General features: G+C 42.5%; 2 non-coding genes and 1 pseudogene across 2 annotated transcripts; all 3 read right to left on the bottom strand.

Moving 5' to 3' along the window:
- Positions 1-978: 978 nt before the first annotated feature.
- Positions 979-1,165, bottom strand: LOC111625262. Its single transcript, XR_002756699.1, has one exon. It is a non-coding gene; the product is annotated as a U2 spliceosomal RNA (small nuclear RNA).
- A 4,156-nt stretch (positions 1,166-5,321) lies between these two features.
- LOC111625264 lies at positions 5,322-5,496 on the bottom strand (annotated as a pseudogene).
- Positions 5,497-6,361: 865 nt separating this feature from the next.
- Positions 6,362-6,549, bottom strand: LOC111625263. Its single transcript, XR_002756700.1, has one exon. It is a non-coding gene; the product is annotated as a U2 spliceosomal RNA (small nuclear RNA).
- Positions 6,550-27,660: the final 21,111 nt, after the last annotated feature.

Genomic DNA, 27,660 nt, shown 5'->3' with positions numbered 1-27,660 from the left:
CAATTACTTTGTTTTTATTGAATTTCAAAAAAAGAACAGATTTGTGTAATGTTGCTTGACAAAATTTTTTAAAAATTTGTCAAAAATAAAAAAACAGTACTGTAATCAAAAGAGCTTTGTAAATTTTAGAAATATAATGGAAGTTGAGTTCTACTTTAATCTGATTAGGAAAAATACCATCTTATACATACATCTATATAATTTTTACACAGAAAACTTTCCCTCTTGAAATACTCTCTCACAGAAATCAAAACTTATTTTAAGACACATTTTCGGATTAAGATTTCATGAAAAGACAAATCTAGAATTAATTTATTACTATTATGTTCTCCATGATTTTGTCTAGTTTAAAAATGTTCAAAATTTTAAATTTTAAAAAACTTATTTCGAATACCAAAATGATTCTTTTATTTGTTCTATTGTTTCATTAGTAATTTAGTACATGAAATAAATTATAATATTTTAATAATCAAAGATATATTTCAAATTTGAACATCATATCATGTAATTTTTACATCAATGTCTTAAAAATGAACTTTCTTAACAAAGAAGTTTAAACTGTAACATACTAAAATTTTACGATTTTTAATATGACAAAATGTATTTAATTTTAGCTGTTTCAGTTTAATTAAAAACAATATTAAAAAGTAACTGTTTTTAATATTGCTTCCAATAATGTACACTATAAAGAAATCAAACTTAAAATTCAATAAATGATGGAAATTTTAAAATATCCTATTTCAAGTAATTTATTAACAAAATTTAATATAAAATATAATAATAAATGTTAATAAACATATCAACTTACCCAATCAATATTCAAAATGCACTTCTTTCACAGTTGTTGAATGACAATTAAGAAATGATGCTGGAAGACAAAATTACAGACTTTAGAGAAGACAGTATCATTGGTAGTGGATAATTTGAATATGTAAAGTTTTAACAGATCTATTTTTGATTAAATTAAGATCCCCCAAAGGGGAGTGGGCCATTCCCGGAGGTACTGCAATACCGGGTCAACCCGTGGCAGAGGTGGAGCAAGCTCCGAGCACTCCGCCGCCTTCCAAAAATCAGTTTAATATCATGGCCTCCGATGGAAGCCGTATCAGATATTAAGCTGATAAGAACAGATTTAAAAGCCATTTATTATTAATCGAAAAAATATTTACAAGTTGCCAATGGAGGCAGAGAATGGATAAGACATGGGCTCAAGCCTGCTAGTGGAGATACAAGGGTTAAAGGTTGAGATGAATTAAAGTGAGGTAGATAAACCTCTGGACGCGATGACATGGGCATGTGTGCCAGTTGGAGGTTGCCAAAATAGGGCAAAAACACAAGGCCCTTAGGCCGGGAGAAGAAGTGTCGCGGTTACAAGGGCCATGGGGCCAGGAGAAGATACGCGGTTACATGGGCCGTTGGGCCGAGAAAACAGTGTAGGTATGGATCGCGATTACATGGGCCATTGGGCCAGTGAGAACAGGAGGACACGCGGTTACATGGGCCTATGGGCCGAGTTACGGTTGCTGCTGAGATGGTTGGTGTATATATCCCGTGACCAACGAATGCAGTCACTTACCATCAAGCGTTTCATTAGCTTGGAGTAGTTTCGTGTAATTCCGAGTCTCTGAAGGACACCTTCATTGGCGGCGTCGTAACCGCCGAGGGCGCCGACAAGGAATGCATCAATGAAGGTGTCGTAGCCCTGGCGCTTGAAATGGTTGGCAAGGTCCGAGTATTTAGCCACTTTTTCGTCGCGGACGCGGTTGAATGCGTCCTCCCCGTTTTCAAATGGGGTGGCCACGTCGATAATGGTGACAGTCTTTGGGCTGTTATTGATGACGACGAGGTCCGGGCGGAGGGTGCTGGGAAAGTCAGGTACCTGTTGATTTTTGTACACAGTCAAGTTTTTACGATTGAAGGCGTTGCATAAACGGTCCAGCACTGCGTTGTGTCGCTTGGTGATCAGGTGGTAGTTGGGTGGACAATGGTTCACAACGTGGGCCAATGTCTCCCGGTGACGCTGACAGCGGCGACAAGTCTGGCTGGCGTTACCGAACCGTCTCAGGCCGCGTAGAGGGACGACGCTAAGTCTGGCCCGGTGAATAAAACGCCAGTCAGCGAACCTGGTGAAGTCGCCGTTCCGCAGGAAGTGATTGCTGCACGGGTTACTGGCAATCAGTTTGTAGGTCTTCCCTTGGTCGGGCTTACGGAGCAGGCTACTTACGAGGGTGGTCTTAGCAGCGTCGGAGATGGTCTTCATAGCGGTGTTCTTGGAGATCGGCTTCCCGTTGATGGAGGGGATGAAGGCGCCTTCGGCGTTCGTGTGCCACTCGAGCTCAAGATGTTTTCTAAGGCGTCTCGTAGCCATCCTGAGGCGGGTCCAAGTGGAGGGGATGTCATAGGGGTCGAGCCCGAACTCGTTCTCCATGGACCCAGCCAGATAGGTGCATACGTCAGCATCCGTTGGGGGCCGTTTGATGCGCTTCTCAACGACGTGGCGGAGGGTGCAGTCAGCCAAGGTAGCAACAGTGGGGTCCTTAGAGTGTAGCAGGTTGATGGCATGGCTGATTTGAGCAATGTCAGCCAGGATGCTGCACGGGGTGATGTTGGCACCGCCTTGTGCGTGCGGCATGTGGATTACCTCGGGGCTGGCCCGCTGTGGGAGGTACATCCACTTTTTAACGCTGCGCTTAATTGCTCTGTCTAACTTACCCAGCGGTTTCTTGCGTACGGTGCCCAACATTAGGTGGAACGTGAGTCTTGGCGTTAGAAATGTTGACACACAGTCAATTTTTTGCCAGGGGGCTAGGAGGGATCTGTCGACGTGTTGGAGGTCGCCAATGATACCCTCGATGACAGATTCAGCTGAGAGGCCCAGTGTGAATCCTGTTGGGATCCCAAGATGGTGGTAGTGCTCGTCCTTTTTTAGTTGCGGTATCGCAGTTCCCTGTATGTTGAAGTGGTCGCCTTCTGCGCAGTGATATTTGTTGACTACGGACAGGGTGGCGCATTTCGAGGGGTTGAACCTCAGGCCGCTGTGGAGTGCCCACGTAGAGAGGAGGTCGAGCTGTGATTGGAGTCCGGCTGGCGAGCTACTGATGATGGTAATGTCGTCTGCGTAGGCTAGAATAGATATAGATTGGTTATGTAATTCGTAGCCTACCTTGAGATTGGTGACGAGCCGGAGGGCGGGTTCCATAACGATGTTAAACAGGATCGGGCTGAGGGGGCAGCCCTGCTTAACACCAGCGTGGATAGGGATGGCATCAGTGAGACCGGAGCTTGTACGGACGCGAGTGTGGCATCCATCCAGGAGGGTCCTGATGCAGTTGATTGCAGATTCGCTAAGGCCACACCATTCGAGGCAGGTGAAGATCGTCTCGTGGGGAATGGAGCCGAAGGCGTTGGTCAGGTCGAGCCATCCCACATGGCAGCCTCGGTTTTTCCTGCGGGCGTCTTGGATGGCTGTTTGTAGCGTGAAGTTATGGTCGGAGCAGCCCTCATATCGCATGAAGCCTTTCTGCGCTGTGGATATGATGTGGTTTTCCTCGCACCAGCGCAGGAGGCGGTTAGCGATACACGCAGAGTAGAGCTTACCCAGCGTGTTGGCGAGGGCGATGGGTCTCCAATTATGGATATTATCGTGATCGCCCTTTTTGTGAATGAGCACCGTCATGGAGGTTTTCCAGGCGTTGGGGACTGCACCAATACGTTGGACTGCATTAAATAGTGCAGACAGGATGTGTCCCTGCGGGTCGAGCCTCCGCCAGATGTAGTAGCGGATGCCGTCCGGGCCAGGGGCGGTGTTATGGCATTTGGTGAGTCTAGCAGCAACCTCGAGTGGAGTAAAGATGTCGAGTATCGGGTCGCTGGTGGTGGGATGTAAGCCTGGTGGTAGAAGAGTTCGTAGGGGCTCTTGCGGAACCTGGAGACGGCTGGAGGTGCTGGTGAAGTGGTCGGTTATGGTAGACTTGTCAATATTGCAGTAACGGCTCGGGCCACGGGTGATTTCGTCGAATGCCTTCCGTTTGTTGGCTCGGTAGAGCCGCTGTATTCTGCCGGCCTCGGCGGCGTTGTACCTGCAGTGTCGCCGCTCACGTAGATGTTGGGACCTTGGTTGTCGTAGCCGGTTGTTGGGCTGCTGCTGTGGTGCCATGCTTTCGGCGAGAGAGGTGAGATCTTGGACCATTACCTCTAACATATCTATGTCGAGGGCACAGTCGAATCTATCTCTCCAAGCGATGACCCAGGGCGGCGGGGGCTCTGTGGAGATATTAGGAGCTGGAGGATCAGGTTGGACGCTTACCTGGGGTCTGCACTGGGCAGGGTGGCTGGGTGGGTCCGAGGTGGTGATCCCAGGCTCAGGTGCCGTTGGAGGAGGCGCAGGGTCCGAGGCGGTGATCCCAGGCTCAGGTGCCGTTGGAGGGGGCGCAGGATCCACTGCTGAGTCTGTGGCAGGCGGTGATATAGGCGAGGGCGTGGATTTCCTTCTACGACGGCGTCTGGGACGGCGGGGCCGTCTCACTAGAGGCGGAGAGGAAGAGTCGTTGCCAGAATCAAGGCGGGGGTGCTCATCGACAGGCCTGCAGGGGGAATCGGTTCTGGAGGTGATGGTAGGAGTAGGTGACACAGGAGTAGGATTAGTGGTGGACGTAGTGGACTGGTTGAAGCAGGTGCTCGGCGTCGGCTGGCTGCTAGTAGTGGCGTTCAAGGAGGCTAGGTAAGCTTCATCAAGGCCAGGGCGTGGAACTCTCGGGTTCCAAGGGCCGTTATAGACCTTGGGACGGTACTTGGGGTCTCTTCTTGAACAGTCCGGGGATAGAGATGGGAATTGGGCCGAGCAGCTGGCGGACTTTGCCTGGTGGAGCTTGATGGCCTTCAGTTTGTCAGATCGCGTTTTGCAGGCGCGGCACTCGAAGTCGAGGCGCTTGCCATGCACACGACGGAGGTGCCGAGAAAGGCCACCGTGATCAACATAGTCTCTATAGACTGGAAGGCATGCCGGGCAGTGGTATGGAGGTCGCAATGGGACTAACAGAGTGACCGTAGATGGACCGCCACTTGGCTCCATAGATCAAATGTGTAGTCGAAGTGGTAGGAAGAGGAAAGACGGGTGAAGCGCCCCCTGGGGTGCGTAGCAGCCAACCAAGGAGGGGCGGGAAGGGGAAGAAAGAACTGCTGCTTGGGTTGGCCCAGGCAGTAGTAGAAGTACACGTTGCGTCGTGATCAGTGATCACGCCGCGACAGGAAAGTGGTTGCTGGTCAGGCAGCGAATACACTGTGCGTTTAAACAGTGCAGGCCGCCCTTCCAGCGGAAGTAGGAAGAGTGATAGGAAAGAGAAAAACGCTAAAAACTACTTACCGACTCGGCGGGGAGCATCCGGCTCGGAATCCTGGAGTCGTCGAAATGGGGCAGAATCAGGCTTAATTTAAAACATCAAGCTGATAAGAACAGATACTACACATTTGATCTTAGCCATAAGGCCGAGAAGCGATAAAAAACACATCAAAGGTGCCGACGGGCCAAGTCTGGAAACGTACAATACACGTGTGGTGTGTCCAGGTGACGTCGATCGGCAAATATCCGTTAATACACACGAAAGAACGTCAGGAAACGATAGCAGACGATGCTAAAGGCTACAGGAAATGTCAGGTATTGCATGGGTGTTGCCTGACAACGGCATAAAACTCCTGTTGGTCACCAATCATCACAGGAGGAAATTATGCCGCAGCCCGTACCAGCGTTGCGTCGGTCGAATACTGATAGCATTTCGATGCTAAATATTTTTTCGCTAGCAAAATACATTAGAAATTTCTGTATGTAACGTAGAATATTTGCCGATTCGATATTACAATATATTCCATGCAATAATTTTGAAACAATTCGCTTTTATCCGTTATTTTAGAAAAATGTCGCGCTACTTCATTTCTTCAATGTAAAGAGTGAGGCTTACCTTTCCTGGGGTGCCTGGGTCTTCTACGTGCAGGCCGTGCGTGTTGTCCACAGTAGTCACACTCTGAAAAAATTGCACATTTCATTTTTCTTCAATAACTTCGAATCGCCGATTAGCGATAACGACCAACAGCACGGGAACGTCTTTCTCGCATCGCTCAGATTCATCGTAGCGTACCGGAAGTATGCGGCGATGGCGGTTTATCGCCATCCGCATTTTCTCTTACCTTTTCTTCTGCAATTCGCCACATTTCTTTTTCCTGCTAATCCTCGCTTGGAGAATGTCTTGCAATTACTGTAATCGCTCCTCTGGCATCTTCCGTGAATGACAACCAACTGGAAAAAGAAAAAAAATTTTTTTCTTCAATAATTAATTTCTCTATCTTTTATTATTTATTTCCCCCCAAAGGGGGGTGGGCTATCTCTGGCAATAAGTGCCAGGCCAGAGCAACCCGCGGCGGGGAGGGAGCAAGCCCCCTTTCCCGCCCCGTTCCAAAAATCAGGTTAATATCGAAGGTCTCCGATGGAGACCGTATCAGATATCAAGCTGATAAGAACAGATTTAAACGATTTTATTCAAATTCCTTAAAATATATACAAGGTTGGGGTGTGATAAAAAGGAGAGGATAAATACAAAGATATGGTTTCGCGACATGGGCTCATAGCCAGCTGGTAAAGTGGTCCGACGACAAGGGCGCATAGCCTGCCAAGAGAGGGTTATGTACAATGGTGCGTAAGGTATATACATGAAAAATACAATGGCGTATGGCCAGAGGTTAGTAAGAGTCCAATTGCTGGGTGATTTGAGGTGATGTTGACCTCCGTGGCTGTCGTTGAACGTTGGGTCTAGTTGGCGGTTGGCTGCGTTGGTATGATGAGTGTCCGTGGGTCAAGTGATGTATGTAGATTTCGCGACTCCAGCGAATACTATCACTGACCATTAGCTTGATCATGGTCTTTGAGTACTTACGACCGATCCCTAGACGTTGTAGGACTGCGATGTTACTGGGGTCGTAAGCACCCAGTGAGCCGATGACAAAGGCGTCGCAGAAGGTGTCGTAGCCTTTGGAGCGGAAATACTGGGTGAGGGACGAGTATTTGTCTACCTTTTTGTTCCTGGCGTTTGTGAACGCGTCATAACCGTTTTCAAACGGGATGACAACATCCACTATGGTGGCAGTTTTAGTTGTTTCACTTATGGCCACGAGGTCTGGTCTGCAGTTGCCGTCGTATCCCTGGACGCGTTGATTGCACCGGATAGTTAAGTCCTTATCGTTGATTGCACGGCGAAGACGGTTTAGGATGGCATTGTGACGTTCGGTGGCGATGTGCAGATTTCTGTTGCAGTGGTTCAATACGTGGGCTAAAGTCTCTTTCTCGAAACCACAGCGGCGGCATCTGGTGGAGAACTGTCCGAAGCGACGGAGGCCACGCAAGGGGACCACACTGAGGCGGGCCCTATGAATGAACCTCCAGTCGGCGAAGGAAGTGTAACGGCCTTCCTTGAGGTAGTGGTTGCTGGCCGGGTGCAGGGCGGTGAGCTTAATCGCCTTGCCTTGATCTGGTTTCTGCAGTAGGTGGTTTAGGAGTGCGTTCTTGGACATAGATGTGAGGAGTTTGGTTGTGGCGTGCCTCGGGACTGGGTTGTTGGCAGCGGTGATGACAATGGAGTCGTCAGCTGTAGCCCAGGCGATGTCGATGGATCTCCGAAGTCTGCGGGTAGCCATACGAAGGCGTGTCCAAGTAGATGTGTAGTCGGCCGGATCAACTCCAAATTCGCCTTCAGTGGATCCGTTGAGGTAGGTGCATAAGTCCTGCAGTGTGGGGTCCCGGCGGATACGCTTGCGGGTGACACTGCGAAGAGAGTTTAAAGCTATGGCACTTACCCGCTCGTCCCTCGAGGTGAATAGGTGTGCGGCGTGTGTGATCTGGCAGATGTCTGCCAGAGTGCCACAGGGGGTAATGTTGGCCCCCCCGCGGTCATGTGGAAGATGCACCACTTCGGGGCTAGCCCGTTGGGGCAAATACAGCCACTTCTTAGTGCATCTTTTGATGACACGGTCGAGAGTGCGGAGGCGCCCTTTGGGGTTAGAGCCCAGCAGCAGATGGTAAGTGAGTTTTGGCAGAAGCATCGTGTTGACCGCGTCGATCTTCTGCCATGGGGCGAGCTTAGATTCGTCGATCTTCTGGACGCTCTTCTCCAGGTTGGAGACCACGCTGTCATCGGTGTGGTGGGTGGAGAACCCCGTGGGTATGCCAAGATAGGAATAGGAGTCTGTGGCCTGCAGTAGTGGGATGTCGGCATTCTGGACTTTGAACGTGTTGTCGCCGGTGTTGTGCTGCTTCCCTAAAACAGATAGAGATGCACACTTACCTGGGTTGAACTCCAGGCCTGCCCAGTCTGCCCAGCGAGAAATACAGTCTAGTTGGCGCTGCAATCCCTCAGGCGTAGAGCTGACGAGTACGAGGTCGTCGGCATAGGCTAAAATGTCGATGCACTCCCCCTCAAGAGTGTAGCCGAGCTGGAGGGCATGGACGCTTTTGACCGCTGTCTCCACCACGATGTTGAAGAGCAGAGGGCTTAAGGGGCACCCCTGCTTGACCCCAGAGTGGATGGGAATTTCTTCTGTATAGCCGTCGCTGGCGCGGATTCTCGTAGTGCAATTTTGAAGAAGATTGTTCACGATGTCCACGCTGTCCTCGTGCAGGTTACACCATTGGAGGCATTGGGTGATTGTGCCATGAGGCACAGACCCAAAGGCGTTGCGGATGTCCAACCACGCGATGTGACACGACTTACGCTTCCTCCTGGCGTCTTGTATGGTGGTCTGTAGGAGGAAGTTGTGGTCGAGACATCCTTCGTGTTGGAGACACAGGAGAGGATGTCGTGGGTTTTGCCTTTTGGGCACAGGAGAGGATGTCGTGGGTTTTGCACCAGTTGAGCAGCCTGTTGGCAAGGCAGGTGGCGAAGATCTTTCCGAGGGTGTTGGAAAGGGCAATGGGGCGCCAGTTGCCAATGTGGTTGACATTGCCCTTTTTGTGCATCAGGATGGTATTGGAGGATTGCCAGCAAGGTGGGATGTAGGAGGTGCGTAGAACGGCGTTGAATACGCTGGAGAGTATGATTCCTTGTGGGTCGACCCGGGCCCAGTGGTGATAGCGGAGGCCATCAGGGCCAGGGGCCGTGTTGTGACAGCGCCTTAGGCGGAAACTTACCTCCCCAGGAGTAAACGGCTCGGCCAGTGGGTTGTTAAGATCAAAGGTGGGGTCGGGTGGAGCCACAGGGGGGGCTGACGGATGGTGTTGTTGGTTGTAGGCATATATACGTTTGAAGTGGGTCTGCAGGTCTCGGCGGTCAATGCTGCAGTAGTTGGGTCGTCCTTCGGTGATGAAGCTGACGGCCTTCTTCTTGTTGACTTTGTAGAGTCTCTGGATCCGTCTAGCATCCGCCGCAATGGGATGTTGCGGTGTGGATGGTACATTGGGCTGGATAGTGGTGTCAGCTACGGCGCAGATGTCTTGGGCTAAAGCAACAAGATCATTTATCATTACCTCGAGCATGTCTCCATCGATGGCCATGTCGAACCGGTGCTTCCAGTTTATAATCCAGCTGGGGGTGGAAGAGGTTCCGGCGGAGGAGGGTGGCGAGGTGGTTCCGCTGACAGGAGTCTGCGGGGCGCTGCATGGCTGTTGAGAGTCCTGGTGAGTGGTAGGGGCTGACACGGGACCTGTAGTAGGCTGACATGAAGCGTTGGCAGGGCTGGGGGTGCGGCCATTGACTTGGCGGGGCACCCGTCGGCGTCTCCTGGGCCTTCTTGCAGCGGAGGGAGGAGAAGATGGGCTGGTAGAGGAGGAGGCCAGGGGGGGCCCAACGGTGTGGCGATTGCAGGCTTCGATGAGAGCGCGAGTGCACGTTGGACTATGAGCGTTGCCTTCAGTAGAGTCGACGGTGTCTCGTCTCGGGTTGACGCAGGGATGACTCGGCGGTGGCAAACTGGCAACCTGGCTGTAGGACAGGTTGCCCCCTCTCCCAGTGCTGGGGGGGGGTAGGTGCCGTGGGCGGCGAGGGCTGCTGTGGAATAGGAGACGTCTGGGTGTCGTCAGTACTACTCTGAACGGGCCGTGTGACTCTTCTACGTCGTGGAGCGCTGGCGCCGGGAGACGGAGAGGACATGGCGACAGAGTGCGAGGACTGGTCGCTGGCCGAAGAAGGAGTGGTGTTGTCTTGTTGAGGTCGTGCCTTGTTGTAGGTCCTACGGGGCCTGAGTGGGATATTCCTTCTGCGGCGATCGGCTGGAACAGGATGCGGAGGGGAGCAGGCTTCAATGCTAGTGCGGCAGGCTTCGGCACGGCGTTGATGGGCCTTAAGAGCCTTGAGCTTCTCAGAAATGAGGCCGCATGCGCGGCACTCAAAGTGTAAGGAAGTGCCATGCTCCCTCTTCAAATGCCGGACAAGGCCGGCATGATCAATATAGTCCCTTGGTATGGGCAAACAGAGCTCGCAACCATGAGGGGGTTGCAGCGGGACAAGAACTGTTATGGTTGGCATTATGATCAAATGTGCAGTAGTGACAGACAAGAAGATAGGTCGGAAGCGCCCCCTGGGGTGCAGAGCAGCCAACCAAGGAGGGGCGTGGGAAGAGAAAGGTATAGTATAGGGACGTGTCCCAGTACTAGGGAGAAGGGAGAGAGGTGGCACAGATCCAGGGGACTGCTAGCCACAGGGTGGGAAAGGGTGCCGGTTGAGCAGCGAATACACGGTGCGTTTAAACCGTGCAGGCCGCTCTTCCGGCGGAAGAGAGAAGAGTGAGGAAAGAGAGAGTAACTAAAACGATACTTACGCACTGGTGGTCCAGGTCCAAATCCAGGGAGCAAAGTAGGCTCTAAAACCAGGGAGCAAAGTGGGCTCGGAATCCAGCTATAATCCTGGGTAGATCAGCTTAAAGAGGAGCCATCAAGCTGATAAGAACAGATACTACAGATACTGTTTAAATAAAGTTTATTAATTCCAATAAATTGTTACATGTCAGCGACAAGCTGAGAGAACATAATCACATATATACTGGAGCCCGTACATTTTATATAAAGAAAGAGGATAGACAAATATTGTATTGTGATATAACATAAAACTCATAATACCATGAGGCTATTTACAAGGGGGTAGTATGTACAGATTATATACAGAGTGGTATTAAGAGAGACTCTGCAGAAGTGCAGCAACATAGGTTATAATGAGATTAAACATCATATAAAACGTGCTTATAACTAAATGTTACAATTATGTACATGGTGATAAAACAACGCTGGATATGAGTTGCTAGCCAAGTGCTGAACAAAGTTTACCATTGGTCATTGAAGACATAAATATTATTGATTTCCTTAAATATAACATCAATAGTTCCAACATAGTGAATGTAGAAGTCTTTATCACTAAGTAGCTTTTTGTCGTAACTGATTTTGATATTAGCAGCGTCACGGATTTTATTTACAATTAGGGATGCGTTCCACTTTTTGTTGTCAAAAAGGAGTGCGCATCTTGCTTTCCATATTAGTCTTTTAGTTAGTGCTAGCATCCAATTTAGACAATATTTATTTTGATTCCTGACCGGAAGATTATTGTGGAATTTGGCACAGCTCCAAGAGATGTTGGTCTTGAAGATCTTGTTGATCCAGTTCCAAACACTTTTTGCAGTGGGGCATTCGTAGAAAGTGTGAAAGATGGTTTCGTCCCTAGAGCAGCGAGGGCATTTTGCGCTACGCATATGGCAATAAGTATGAAGGTAGTCTTTAGTCATCACAATATTGTTGATTATCCTCCATGAGGTTTCTTGCCATTCGGCAGGGAGCCTTTCTATATTAAACCAGGTGTCTGACCAGTTGATGGATGGATCATTGAGGTTGGGGTTGGTAGCTTGTATGTGAATATTTCTGTAGACGGTACTGGGTCTTACGTTGTCATTGATGAGGTTGTCGTTGAGGAGCTTGCAGATGGTCTTACGCCATAGGCTGAGTTTGCTAGAGTTTTTTAGAAGGAAGGGCTTGCTGTTGGTGGATTTGTCGATACGTTTCATCGTTGGGCCGATCAGGTAATAGGTTGCTTCGTACAATGGGTGATTATGTTGGAGAGTGGCGTTGATCATGTTCGAGATTTGTAGAGAGCACTCGAGATTCTTGATGTCCCAGATTTTCCATCCACCTTTATTGTTGCAGTTTTTCATTATTTTCCTGTTGAGTGGCTCGTAATCGCTATTCCAGATGAATTTAAAAATAAGCTTGTCCAATTTTTTAGTTTCGTGCTTACGGAGGTTGGTTGTATAAAGGGTGTACATGGTTCTAGCAAAGAGGACTTTGTTGGCTATGGTGACCCGTTCGGGAAGATAGAGCCATATAGTTTCCCATTCGGATATAGCTTCTTTAATGTTTTTTATCATATTGTTCATATTAATTTGGTTGCTGTTTTTGCCATACCACACACCGAGTATTTTGGTGCTGTCTACAGTCCTGAAGCCTTGGGTGTCGTGCTTTATATCGCCGTTGATTCTGAGTATTTTGGTTTTATTTTCGTTAATTATCATTCCAGTGAGATTGCTGAAACTGTTTATTTTCTGTATTGCTCTTTTGAGGGTGATATTGTCAGTTATGAATATGTTGATGTCGTCAGCATGTGCTATGAACTTGGTGTTGCTATTGTGACCAGGGATGTAGATTGGTGCTATGAGTTTGTCATTATTGATCATTTTTAGAAGGGTGTCGATATAAATTGTAAACAGGATCATCGAGCATGGACAGCCCTGTCTTACACCCGCTTCGCATTCGATGAAGCTAGAGGTGTGGCTATTTATGCTGATTGTGGTCTTTGGTGCATGATAAAGAAGTTTAATTCTGTCGATTTCATTGCTGTTCAAGCCGTAAGCTTCGAGGGTTTTCCAGAGTACATCTCTGTTGATTGTGTCGAACGCCTTCTTGACATCGACTGAGAGGATGGACAGAGGGACATTTCTTGCAATGTATATATCTTTAACTAAGTTCAGAAGCATGGTGTTATTTTGAATTGCTCTGTTTTTGATGCCCGCACTTTGGGTGGGGCTGATGTGAGGCTGGAACATGTTCTCTAGTCTCTTGGCAATAATAATACTGTATATTTTATATTCTACGTTAAGAAGCGTTATGGGTCTAAAGTCTTCAATCTTGTTTCCTTCATTGTCTTTTTTTCCGATAAAGATCATCTTGCCCCAATTGAAGCTGGTATTAAATGTGTCTTTGTTGAACAGTACATAAAGGATGTCTGCAAAATCATCTCTAAAGTAGCGGTATAACTCAGCGGGAAGGTCGTCGGTACCTGGGGCTTTTCTGTTGTGGAGATCTGAGATGGCTTTTTTTATGTCTTCTTTGGATATTTTAGAATTAATGTAATTATCTTTATTATCTTTAATGGGGTTGATTAAGTGATTGATGTCGTCCCAAATTTTCCAATCGGTGGTGGGCTTTTTGTATATATTGGCATAGTAACTTTGAAAGGCTTTACTGATTATTTTATCGTCGGAGATTGTTTTATTATTTATGGTTAAGCTGTTGAGGTTAATGTCTGTTTTAGCTTTGTTTCTTTTCTTAAATATTATATTTTCTGCTTCTCTGTTGATGCCCATTTTGCTTATTTTATAGTTTAGATAGTTGTTTTTGGTTTTTCTTTCGTATTCCAGACTTATTTCTTTCTCAATCTTGTTTATGGCTTCATTGTTATTTTCCATTATTTTTTGACTGAGTTCTCTTTGGAGTTGTTTGATTTTGTTGAAATTGTTGCGCTTGATGTTGTGCCATGTGTCTCTTATTATTTTCTTTATCTCTTTCTTTTCTTCCTGCCATATTGTCCAGTCGGTGTTGGTTTTGTTCCTATCAAGTAATATTTTGATCTCCTGTTGGAAGGTATTGTCGGTTAAAATTTCATTGGTGACTTTAAGTTTGGGCTTCCTATTGATGTTGTTGTCGATTTTTATTATAGCATTGAGCATTTTGTGGTCGGAGATCTTGATTCCGTTGTTGATTAGGTAGTTAATGTTCACTTCGTTGATGCTACCTATGTTTGTGCTCATGTACATTCTATCCAGGCGTTCACAGATGCCTCTTCCTTCCCATGTAAATCCATGGGAGTGGGGGTATGTTTTACGATAGACATCGCATAATTCATAGTCATTGATTATGTTGCTTAGGATTTTGCGTGAGCCGTCTGGTAAAAGTTGGCTATTTTTGTCGAGAGGATCGAGGACACAATTGAAGTCGCCTGCCAACAAGATGTCTCTCCCTCCAATGAAAAAGTTGGGTAAATTAGTAAAGAGTTCCTTTCTAGCCGAGAGTAACGGTTGAGCATATATGTTAATGATTCTAATTAATTTTTTATTTATCTGGATATCTACTGCAAGAACCCTTCCATTGCTATCCGTCCTAAAATCGTCGACTTTAATTCTTTTTTTAATCATTGTTATTACCCCTGAGCTCCTTCTGGGGGCGAAGGAGATGTATATGTTATAGTTGGTGAACAGCTTTCGTAGGTTCCTAAGATCATTAAAGTCATACATATTCGTGTCCTGTATGAGAAGGACATCAGTATTATTAGTTAAGACCAGATTAAGAAGATAGATTTTTTTTCTTTCATCTCTCAGACCCGTGATGTTTACGGATTTGATGTCTATGGTTGGGTTAATGAATTTTAATTATATTGGGTTGGGCTGTGGTTCTTTTACTTTTTCTTAATTTCTTTTTTTCTCCTCTAGTTATAACTTTTTCAACTTCTTCGAATATCTCCTTCTTGGAAAGACTGGCGTCTAGACCAATTGATAATATTTTTTCTCTTACCTCCGCCACATTTGTTTCCTCCTCTATTCTTTCCTCTAGACTAATGTTTTCATCGATTAGCTCTATTTGACTAGTTTGTTGGGGTTCACTCGTGGTTTGTTCTTCCCCTCTACTATCTGTTTTTTCCCCCTCTATAGTATCAACTTTATTATTTCCTTCTTCCTCTGATTTTTGTTCTTTCGTGTTTTTGGTGTTATTATCATACTTTTTGGGATCGTCCGGAATATTTTCCTGTTCAGCGCGTGTTGCTCTGTGGCGTTCCACGCTTTTCTCCCGTCTTTTTTCTCTATTTTTGTTTCTTCCGCCTCTTTTACAAATCTCAGAGAACGTGGGTTTGGGGCAATTATCTAACATGTCATGCAGCTGGTTGCAGTTATAGCATACCGGGCGGTCTCTTATTAAATGCTCGGGGCTTTTGCATCTAAAACAGAGCTTAACTTGACAATCTTTGATCTCATGTTTTAGACTGCCGCATCTCCAACATTGTTTTTTGCGACCATTATAGAATAGCTCGACTTTGTTGCCTAAGATTTCAATAAAGTTGGGGAGTAGCTTTCTCGTCTTCATTATGACGCGGTAAGACCCAGTTTTAAATTTGCGGTTATTATATGTGACCGTATGTACCAACACCTTAATTACCTTCCCATATGAGGCGAGCGCGCCCTTAACTATTTCGCTGTCTGCTTCGGTCGGGACATAGCGGATAGAGACCGTGAGAAGGTCTTCTTCTAGGCTTTCACAATTATAAGAAAAATTGCCTACCTTTATGGCGTGGCCTATAATCTTTTCTTTGGCACTAACTGTGGTGAATCCTACCTCTACGAGACCTTGGGGCTTGATGCACACTTGCTCTACTTCTCCTTCGGAACCGGTGATTGCTTCGCATGCAGCGATAATGTCCGGGATTAGTACCTTTTCTTTTGTGCTGAATCTTATGGAGCGCACAGTTGTGTACTTTTTAAAGTTTTCAGTTGAGTCCATGCATAGTTCATGGTCCTCGTCGTCATTGGGATGGTTGGACTCCTGGACAGATGGTCTGTCTTGGAGTGAATTGTCCTCCGTAGCAGTGTCCTCGTCGAGGAAGCATCCATCTGTAGGAGTGGAGTCAGGTAGTTCCTGCGTGCAGATGGCCATATGGGCAGCTTGGGCGTAGCTGGTGGATGGCGTGGCTGTATCCATGGCGTTGTTGCACTAAAACAGCACTTTACACCACACTTAGATGACACACATAGATGACACACACACTGATGAGCACCTTTAGCTGTGTATCCAATTGGGTATCCACACGGTATCCAAGTGATGCACGAAACACTAACACGCACACCGGAGAAAAAACAGCACAATGATATCGCCAGAGAACCACGGGGTAGCTGGCCAAAGTAGCACAGTGAGTGGTATCGCTTGACGGATGGCACAGGATCAAATGGAGTAGAGAAAGAAGGGGGGATAGCAAAGAGAGCAAAGGAGGTAAGGGTAGCAAGAGAAGAAGAGTTGCGAAAAAAGCCGCAACTATTCTCCGAAAGAGAGCGGTAAGGGGGAGAAAGTGGTGGGGGGGTCGCAGTTGACTGCCCACCCCTTAACAGACAAAGTTTTGTCACTCTACCAGCGAATACACGATGTGTTGCAATCGTGCAGGCCAATAAAATGACGGAAGTAAGAAGGCAAAAGGACAGTAAAAAGTGAGTAAAACTGGAAAATACTTACCAAAACTGGAACAGATACTGCGTTTCTTAAAGTTTGCTGGGATCCGAAGATCCCGCAAAGCACCACCCCTGGCAACCCCTACCGACTAGCCGCTGCAGCGGGCGGCTAGCCGGCGTTGGGGACCTCGATGGTGCCCCGCAGTTGCAAAAATAAGCCATAATAGGCTTTTGTCGCCAACCCCATGGATCCGACCAAACTGTGCAGCATCTGATAAGAACAGATACTTTTACTTTTAATTAAAGTTTATTAATTAATAAAATACCATTACAATGTTGTCATCAAGTTGTTACTTGAGACTTTATACAATTTACAATGATTACAATGCAACGCCATAATATCCTGAATAAATACTAAATACAGGATTGGATATTATGGAAAAACCACACTACATCATGGATATTACAGGAATAGACAGTGTATAGAGTTACAAGTATAAGATAATACATTGACATCAGTTTATGATGAATTACAGTTTACATTATAAGGGTTATTAGACCGATAGATCTCTGTGTAGATGGTATCTAGTTCCACATATCATTAAAAACATAGTTGTCATTCACTTTTTTCCATACGGTGTTGATTGTTCCTTGGTACATTTTTCCAAAGTCTTTATCACTTAAGTTCTTATTGTCCATTTTAATTTTTAGATTAGCTTCGTCTCTTATTTTGGCAATGCACACTGTAGAATTCCACTTTTTATTTTCGAATAGGAGGGCACACCTTGCCTTCCATATAGTACGCTTGGTAAGGGCAATCATCCAGTTAAGACAATAGCTAGTGAGAGTAGAGCCGGGAAGGTTAGTATGGTACACAATGTTATACCAACTGATGTTGGTATTAAATATCTTGGAAAGCCAGTTCCATATATGTTGAGCAGTAGTGCACTCAGCGAAGAGGTGATAGGGGTTTTCATTTTTAGAACATCTTGGGCATTTGGCACTTCTTAGTAGGTGATAGCGATGTAAAAAATCTTTAGTCATAGTTATATTATTTATGAGTCGCCACGTCGTCTCTTTCCACTCTGGTGGGAGTCTATTAATATTTATCCAACATTCATTCCAGTTGATAGTGTTGTCATTTAAATTTGGATTAGGATGTTGTGGAAAAAAGTTACAGTAGATAGTCCCAGGTTTTATGTCATTAAGCGTGATATTGGCATCGATTAACCTTTTAATCATAGTCCTCCATTGACTATGTTGTGCATTATTGTCAATTAGGAACGGTTTGTTGGAAAGGGTGTTGTTGATATTTTTGGTAACAGGTCCTAGGATATACGTCACTAGGTCACATAGGGGGTGCTGATTCTTTATGATTGCGTTAATCAGGATGGATATTTGTAAAGACTGTTCTAGGGTTTTCGTATCCCAAATTCTCCAACCTCCATGGTTGATGTTATTTTTCATGATTTTTCTACCCAGAGGTTCGAAGTCTTTTTGCCATAGGTATCTGAACATTAATTTTTCTATTGAGTTTGTTTCTTTTTTATTAAAGTTGGTAGTATATAAAGTATACATAATTTTGGCATATAAAACTTTGTTGACGATTATGGCACGCTCAGGCATGTACAACCAGATTTTTTCCCAGTTTTTGATAGCATTTGTTATTTTTCTTTCCATTTCTTTTTTATTTTTAGTGTTGTTATTTTGTCCATACCATATCCCCAGTATTTTCTTTGAATTGGCTTTTTTAAAGATAAGACTCTCCATGTTGTTATGTCCAAATATGTTGATGATGTTGCTTTTTTCTAAGTTGATTTTCATTCCTGTTGCTGTGCTGAATGTATTAATGGCCATAGTTGTTCTGTTTAATGCTACATTGTCATTGATGAAAAAATTTATATCATCAGCGTGTGCGATGTATTTAACTTTTTTACTCATGCCCGGTATATAAATAGGTGTTATTAATCTGTCTTCATTTACTATATTTAATAAGGCTTCAATATAGATAGTGAAGAGAAGCATCGAGCTGGGGCACCCCTGTCTCACGCCAGCTTCGCACTCAATATAGTTGGATTCATTTTTGTTGATGACTATTTTAGTTTTGGGTTGTATATATAGTGCTTTGATTTTCTTGATTTCGTCGTTGTTGAATCCTAGGCTTTCCATGATGCTCCAGAGTATCTCCCTATTCACGGTGTCGAAAGCCTTTTCTACGTCTACTGTTAAGATAGAAAGGGGTGTTTTTCTTTTAATATACATGTCTTGTACTAACTTTAAGAACATGGTATTGTCTTGGATGGCCCTGTTTTTAATGCCTGCAGTTTGAGTTGTTCCTATATAATCATGGAGGACATTTTCAAGCCTCGTGGCAATTATTGTACTATAAATTTTATAGTCGGAGTTTAGTAGAGTTATTGGCCGATAATCGTATACATTTCCTATGTTGTCACCTTTTTTATTTATTAGGTTCATTTTGCCTATGCTGAAGTCTTGTTTCCTGGTGTTGTCATTGTAAAGTGTGGCTAAGATTTCTGCCATGTCTTCTTTGAAAAAGCAATATAGTTCTGCAGGCAGATCATCTACACCTGGGGCTTTCCTTGTATGTAGTACATTTATTGCCTCGATGATTTCTTCTTTTTTGATTGTTTTGTTTAGTATGTTGTCGTCTTTCTTTTTTGCTGGCTTGATTTTTTCTTTTATTTTCTCCCACGTTTCCCAATTTGTTTTAGGTTTTTTATATAGTTTTTCGTAGAATTTCTGAAATTCATTAATAATTTCTCTCTCATTGTTGGTACGGGTTTTATTGATCATTAGGCTGTTTAAGACTGCAGATTCTTTCGATTTAGGTTTCTTTTTGAAGAGTATTTTTTCGGTGTGTCTTTCGATTCCTATTTTGTTCATCTTATATTTTACATAGGTGTCTTTTATTCTTTTTTCTATTTCCTCGCTAATTTCTTTTTCTGTCTCTTCGGTGCCTTTTTTATCTTTGTTGATTATTGTTTTGCTTAGTTGTCTTTGCAGTTGTTTCATGCGGTTAAAGTTGTTCTTTTTAGTTCGGAGCCAGGTATTTTTTGTGATTTCTGTGATCTTATTTTTGGTATCATTCCAATTTTCCCAGTTGACATTATTTTTGATTTCATCAAGGATCATTTTGGTTTCTTTTTGGAAGTTTTCATCGGATAAGATGGTGTTGTTTATTTTAATTTTATTCATTTTTCTTTTTGTGTTATTAATTTTGATGGTTATATCTATTAGCTTGTGGTCAGAGATTTTTTTGCCTCGATTATAGAGGTAGATTGCACTATAGTTACTTGGTTTGCCTATCCCTCTACTCAGGTAGAATCTATCTAATCTCTCCTTGACTCCTCTTCCCTCCCATGTGTAACCATCCGCTTGAGGGTAAAGTGTACGATAGGCATCTCTCAGTTCAAAGCCATCGATGAGGTCATTTAGAATATTTCTGGATCCATCTGGATGGAGACTAATATTCTTATCATTTTGACTGAGCACACAGTTAAAATCCCCTCCTATGAGGAAATCTCTTCCTCCTATCAGGTAATTTGGAAGATTTTTAAACAGCTCTTTGCGCTCTGCCAATTGCGGGGGAGCGTAGATGTTCACTATTCTGATAAGATTATTATTTATGGCTATGTCGACCGTTAGGAGTCTGCCTTGCGTGTCAGTCTTGAAGTCGTTGATCTTTATGTTATTGCGCACCATCGTGATGACGCCACTACCTCTTCGAGGTGCAAAGGAGATGTAGATATGGTACTGTGTAAAGATTTTCCTTAATTTTCTCAGGTCACAGAAATCGTATTGGTTAGTATCTTGTATCATTAGTATATCTATTTTGTTAGTAAGCGTGAGATCTAGTAGATAAATTTGCTTGGAGTCTTCTCTCATACCCGATATGTTGATCGATTTTATGTTAATTATGTTGGATCGGAATGTTATTAGAATTTTGTGCGTTTAAGCGTTTACTTTTCCTTAGTTTTTTCATCTCTGCTACTGTGAATACACTCTCAACTTGTTCTTTGATTTCCTCTTGTGTTAAGCTTGCATCTAAGCTTATCGACAATATTTTTTTACGTACTGCTGCTGTATTATTGTGCTCATCTAGCCTATCTTCCAGATTTTCATCTCTATTGTTGTGTTCGCTTTGTTTCTTATTAGTTTGGTCATTGTTTTCTTCTTGTTCCTCATCTTTTTTCTGGTGCTCTGTTCTGTTTTCCTTAGTGTTTTGATTTTCTAGTGGTATTTGTACCCTTTCTTTATCTTTCTGATTATGTTCGTTATTTGTTTCCTCCTTGTTCCCTTCTGTTTGTGTCTTAATTCTTTCAAGGCTTTTTTCCCTTTTTCTTATTTTGTTTTTGTTTCTACCCCCTGTTCTGTAGATTTCGTGAATTGTTTGTTTTGGACATTCTTCATCTCTGTCGTGTATCTGACAACAACTATAGCATTTTGGGCAATCGCGTACCAAATGTTGGGGGCTTTTACAGCGGTGGCAAAGTTTTATGTTACATGCTTTGATTTCATGGGCCAGGCTCCCACATCTCCAACATTGCTTTTTCTTTCCTACATATTGTAGCTCTACCCTGTTCCCTAAGATCTCAACATGGTTTGGCAGGAGTTTCCTAGTTTTTAACAGCACTCTGTACGTGCCAGTTTTAAATTTGTGGTTATTAATAGTGATAGTGTGTACCAATACTTTACTAACCCTCCCGAATTCTGAGAGTACGTATCTAACGACCTTTTTATCGGCCTCGTTAGGCACGTATCTCACAGTAACCAACAAGAAGTCCTCTTCTAGGCTCTCACAAATAATATTATAATCTCCTACCTTTATATTATGGCCTATTAACTTCTCTTTGGCTTCAACTGTTGTGAGCCCTACCTCTATGGTGTTGTTCGGCTTATAACAGATTTGCTCTACTTCACCCAGATCTCCAATGATGTTCTCGCATTCTTGGATGATGTCTTTTGCTTGGACTTTGCCTTGTACTTCCAGTCTTATTGTTCGTACAGTGGTGTATTGTTCAAGTTTTTCGTCACATAGTTCAGAGTCCTGCACGATGTCCATGTCTTCAGGTTGTTCCTGGTCAATGTCTGTGTCTTTCACATCTGATGAGGAGGACTGCACCTGATCCGTGGGGTCCACATCCGAAAAACACTCATCCTGTCCGGAGGACAGGTGGACGACCAATGGGGTCGAGGCCACTTGGGCGTAGGTGCCCGAAGTACCTGAAGTGCTTGGAATGTCCATCCTAGTGGGAGGCTTGGATCACTTGCAAGCACTGATGATGTAGATATCACACTTTAGTTATCCAAAGGGTATCCAATGTGTATCCAGCTGGTATGTTGACACACACACACACACACACAGTAGAGATGGTGATCCACAATGATCACAGGAGCACTGAACACGATCAGTAAGGTGCGCACAGTACTAAAAGTAGATCCGGAAACTAGAAGTAGCGGTGGACGCTAAAGTAACGCAGTCTCGGCCGACTAAGATCAGGTGACAGAAAGGAAGAAGAGAAAAGAGGGGGGAGGGGGGAGGGTGGGAGGGGAAAAAGAGGAAGGGGGGAGAAAAAGGTGGGGGGGGGGTAAAAATGTTAGGGGGTAGTGACCTACCTGCCCCTTGATAGAATAGACTTGTCAAAAGGTCAGCGAATACACAGTGTTTTTCAACTGTGCAGGCCAACCTTCAACGGAAGTGAGAAGAATGTAGGAAAGTAAGGTATGAGTAAAGCTAAAATATACTTACAAATACTGGAACAGATACTGCGTTTCTTAAAGTTTGCTGGGATCCGAAGATCCCGCAAAGCACCACCCCTGGCAACCCCTACCGACTAGCCGCTGCAGCGGGCGGCTAGCCGGCGTTGGGGACCTCGATGGTGCCCCGCAGTTGCAAAAATAAGCCATAATAGGCTTTTGTCGCCAACCTCATGGATCCGACCAAACTGTGCAGCATCTGATAAGAACAGATACTGCGTTTCTTAAAGTTTGCTGGGATCCGAAGATCCCGCAAAGCACCACCCCTGGCAACCCCTACCGACTAGCCGCTGCAGCGGGCGGCTAGCCGGCGTTGGGGACCTCGATGGTGCCCCGCAGTTGCAAAAATAAGCCATAATAGGCTTTTGTCGCCAACCCCATGGATCTGACCAAACTGTGCAGCATCTGATAAGAACAGATACTTTGGTTTCAAAGTTTGGGGGACAACTGAGACTAAATTTCAAACAAAACATTCTCCTTCACTTCGTATGCCAGAGGATCGATCGGCATGTTATAATCCCGCATGCCGTTATATAACTCGTGATTGTGCAAAATTAGCAGAGTGGACAACACGCATGTGGCCCCCAAGAAATCACAAGAACACCAGAAGAAAGGTAAGTTACAACAGAAGTAAGTTACAAACAATATAAACCCGACAATAAATAAGTTAATTTTACATAAAAAACAGAACCCGACAATAAAAATATACATCAAAATACAAAAATGTATGAACATCCTTAAAGGAAAAATATGAACATAAAACATGTGTAAAACAGGTAAACAATAAATCAATTTACAAAATACATCAAAACCCGACAAAAAATAATATTAACACCAAAACCTTTCTTCAAGTATAACAATATTAAATAGATAAACATATGAAACCAAATTTATACAACATTTAAAAATAAAACATCAATTACTAAATTAAATTATAAACAAAAGATAATAGAACACATCAAAAGTACTATAAAATAATAAAATTATAACCATTCATCATTGAAACATATCTCATCATTTTGTACTTGCCATATTACATTTGTTCCTCTATATAATCTAAGAAATTCTTGTTCCGACATCATTTTCTGATCACTTTGGATCTTATATCTCAATTCTTGCTTTATTTTAATGATTAACAATGATGCATTCCACATTCTTCGTTCGAATGTTAACAAGCAGCGACATTTCCATATCATTCGCTTGACCAACGCTAGACAACAATTCAATAAATATACATTCTGATTTCTAACAATCAAACCACACTGATATTTTACATTATTCCAACTAATAGTTGTCTTCCAAACTTTGGCCACCCAGGACCACGCAGATCTGGCAATACTACATTCGTAGAAAATATGTACAACAGATTCTACTCTTTTACATCTCGAACATTTTTCATCACGTACTCTATGATACAATCTTAAATACTCTTTACTCATTACAATATTATGTATAATGCGCCACGATATTTCTACCCACTCAGCGGGTTGACTGAAAATATTTTTCCATATTATTGGCCAATTTCTACTCCTATCCAATAATTCCCCACCTATAAACTGTTTGTGTAAACATCTATAAATTTGTCTTGGTCTTATTTTATTATCAAAGTCTAATATATCACTATAATTATTTACAATATCTCTTAAAATTTCTCTCCATTTTTTATATTTCCTTTTATTTGTAATCATGATGGGATAACTAGTTGCCCGCTGAGTGAATTGGTCAGAGATCGGTCCTAAAATATAACGTATCAAATAAAAAAGCGGATGATTACCTTTTCTCAATATATTTATAAATACACTCAATTGCAAAGATCTTTCCCAGGCTTTCAAGTCCAACATCCCCCAACCTCCCTCATCGATGTCATTTCTCATTATCTTTCTATTCATTGGCTCAAAACTATTATTCCAGAGATAGGTATATATATCTCTCTCAATATCCTTAATATCATCATTATCAAGATTAGTAATATACATTTTATATATAATTTGAGGTATTATAATCCTATTTATAACTTGAACCCTCTCCGGCATATACAGCCAATTTTCCGACCAAGTTTTAATTCCAAACTTAATTTTACTTTTCATTTCCTCTATATTATTCTTATTTGCATTAACACCATACCAAACCCCCAATACTTTTAAAGTATCCACCCATGTTATTTCATTTTGCTGTCTACCTATGTCACCCACTACATCGATAATTTTACATTTTGTTTTATTAATTTTCATACCAGTATATTCGCTAAACTGCTGCAATTTAATTAATATTCTCATAAAACTAAAGTTATTTACAATTAAAAAAGTTATATCGTCAGCGTGAGTGACATAGCAGATTTTATCGTTCATTCCAGGGATATATATAGAATCAATTAAATTATCCTTTTTAATATTTTGTAACAATGTCTCAATATAAATTGTAAATAATACCATAGAACTGGGGCACCCTTGTCGTACCCCAATTTTACATTCTATATCGTTTGATTCAATATTATTTATACAGATACTCGTATTAGGGGCCTGATATAGTTTCTCAATATAGTAAATTTCATTTTTATTTAACCCATATTTATCTAATATTTTCCACAAGACCTGCCGGTTTACAGTATCAAACGCCCGTTTGACATCGATGGAGAGGAGGGAGAGTGTAGCCTTCCTCTCTTTATAATATTCTTGAATTAAGTTTAGAAAAATCACATTATTTTGAATTGTACGTTCTTTTATTCCTGCACTTTGTGTATTTCCTATAACATTTTTAAATACCAACTCGAGTCTATTAGCCATAATCAAACTGTATACCTTGTAATCAATATTTAAAAGCGTAATTGGTCTAAAATCTACTACCCCTTTATCCGTGTCATCATTTTTCTTTATTAAAACCATCTTCCCGTGACAAAAAATGTCACTAAAATCACTAAAATTGTATAAACTGTAAAGAATATCAATTAAAACACTATTAAAATATTTGTAAAATTCCGCATTAATTTTATCCCTCCCCGGTGCTTTATTGCCATGGAGAGACTGTATCGCATCAGCTATCTCATTTTTTGTTATCTCTCTATTTATAATGTCATCATTTTTATCTTTAACTGGTATAATACATCCCAGTATTTCATTTTCATTTAAATCATCTGATGGTGGAACTTCAAAAAGATGTACATAATAGGAGTAAAATTTATCTATTATTTCATTTGTATCCCTAATTTCATTTCCAAATTCATCCATCAATTTTTCTATGTTTAGACTTTCCTGCATCTTATCTTTTTTCTCAAACACTGCCCTTTCTGCTTCTCTCTTTATACCATATTTATTAAGTTTATATCTAATATAACTTTCTTTATTTCGTTTATCTAACTCTTCCGTCATTGCTTTTTCTATTTGTCTAATATCTAACTCATTTCCTTCCACTATAGCAGTTGTTAATTTTCTTTGCAGTTTCTTTACTTTATCAAACCTTTCTTTATTCTTTCTATTCCAAATATTTTCTATTTCTCTATATATTTTCTCTTTTACTTTCACCCAGTTCTCCCAGGTAATACTATTCTTATTATTTTCTAGTAACTCCTGTATCTCACTACTAAAATTATCATCCTCCAATATATCTCTTGTAATTTTTACTCTTTTCTCCCTTCTTTGTTTTTTACTAATTCTAATTTCTATCTCCACCATCTTATGATCTGTTAATTTTCTAAGTTCAGTTTGTATAGTATGACAATTTATATTTTCTATTCGATCAATACTTTTAGACACATAAACCCGATCCAGCCTCTCCATGACACCGCGACCCTCCCATGTATACCCCGGATGACACGGATAAAAAACCCTAAAAACATCATAAAGGTTAAAATCGTCAATAAGACTTCTTAAAATATTCCGCGACCCATCATATAATATAGGTCCATTCTTATCCAAACTATCAAGTACACAATTAAAATCCCCCATTAAAATTAATTCCCTCCCTACCCTTAAAAAGTCACTTAAAATTCTAAAAAACTCTTTCCTCTCATAAACTCGAGTTGGCGCATACACATTTATAACTCTAAAGAACCGATCTCCGATATCGATATCTACCGCTATCAAACGTCCACTACTATCTGTACAGAAATCTTGTACCTTTATACTTTTTTTAAACATTAATATTACACCTGTACTATGTCTTGTAGCGAAGGACGCATATATATTATAATGTGTAAACATTTTTCTTAACATTCGTACATCATTAATATCCCTTATATTAGTATCTTGTATTCCCATTACATGTATTTCGTTTGTAAGAACCATATTTACCAGATATATTTGTTTCCCAATATCGCGCATACCAGAAATGTTTATAAATCTTATATTTAGTTTGTGTTGTTCAGCCATGTTGGTCTTTCATTTCTGTTTCACTTAATATCTGTCCTACTGTTAAATTTGCTGCAAAAACTGTCGGTTGTCTTTCCCATCTCGCTTTATTTATCGCTATCGCCATTTGTGTCATTGATGAATTTGGTTCTAAATCTTTTATCGCTCTTTTAACCTGTTCTCTATTAGCACTAGTCCCTCTTTTTCTACCTCTTTTCGTTTACGGTGTCTTTCCCGGAACTTTTTCTATCCCTTGTACTATTTCTTTTACTTTCCCATTATTACTTGTTTCTCCTGTATCTATTTTTTCTGTTACTACTAATAGTTCCGGCAATAGACACTCTTCTACTTCCCTCTCCTTTTCTATACATTTCTCTATCTCCATTTCTTTTTTATTTTCTATTTGCTTTTCTTTTTTCCATTTTTCTATGGACCTTTCTCTTTTTCGCTCTAAGCTATGTTTTCTAGGACCAATCTTACATATCTCTGCAAACGTTAAGGTCGGACATTTTTCCCCTTTTCCATGCCTCTTCCTACAGTTATAGCATACATCGCAATCCTTAACTAAATGTGTTCTATCCCCACATCTATAACATGACTTCACAGGACATTCTCTAGCTTCATGTTCGAAATCCCCACACTTAAAACATTCCTTCCTACATCCTACATAGTATATTTGTACCCTCCTCCCCAAAATTTCCATCATTGTGGGTATTCGTTTTCTTGTGACAATAGTCACTCTTACAACACCTGTCCTTACATCTGTTTGTGGATATAAGACAATATATACATTAACAACCTTTCCATATTTAGAAAATATCTCTTTGATTAAATCACTATCAACTTCGTAAGGCATATATCTAATAGTTACAACAATCAAATCTACCTCTAAACTCTCAACAATATAATTCTTATCTCCAACCTTAATTTCCTGGCCTACTAATCTTTCTTTATCTTCAACTGTTGAAACTCCAATCTCAATGACTCCTCTGGGACGATAACAAATTTGTCGAACACTTCCTTCTTTTCTTAACTTCTCTTCAAAAGCTTTTATTAACTCTATCGTGTCTATTCTCTCTTGGCTTACTATTCGTAC

The sequence above is a fragment of the Centruroides sculpturatus genome, unplaced genomic scaffold (assembly GCF_000671375.1).
Source record: "Centruroides sculpturatus isolate CEXI.00-Female unplaced genomic scaffold, Cexi_2.0 scaffold393, whole genome shotgun sequence".
NCBI lineage: Eukaryota > Metazoa > Arthropoda > Arachnida > Scorpiones > Buthidae > Centruroides > Centruroides sculpturatus.
The sequence above is the reverse complement of the archived record's forward strand: the minus strand, read 5'-3'. Positions and strand labels throughout refer to the sequence as shown.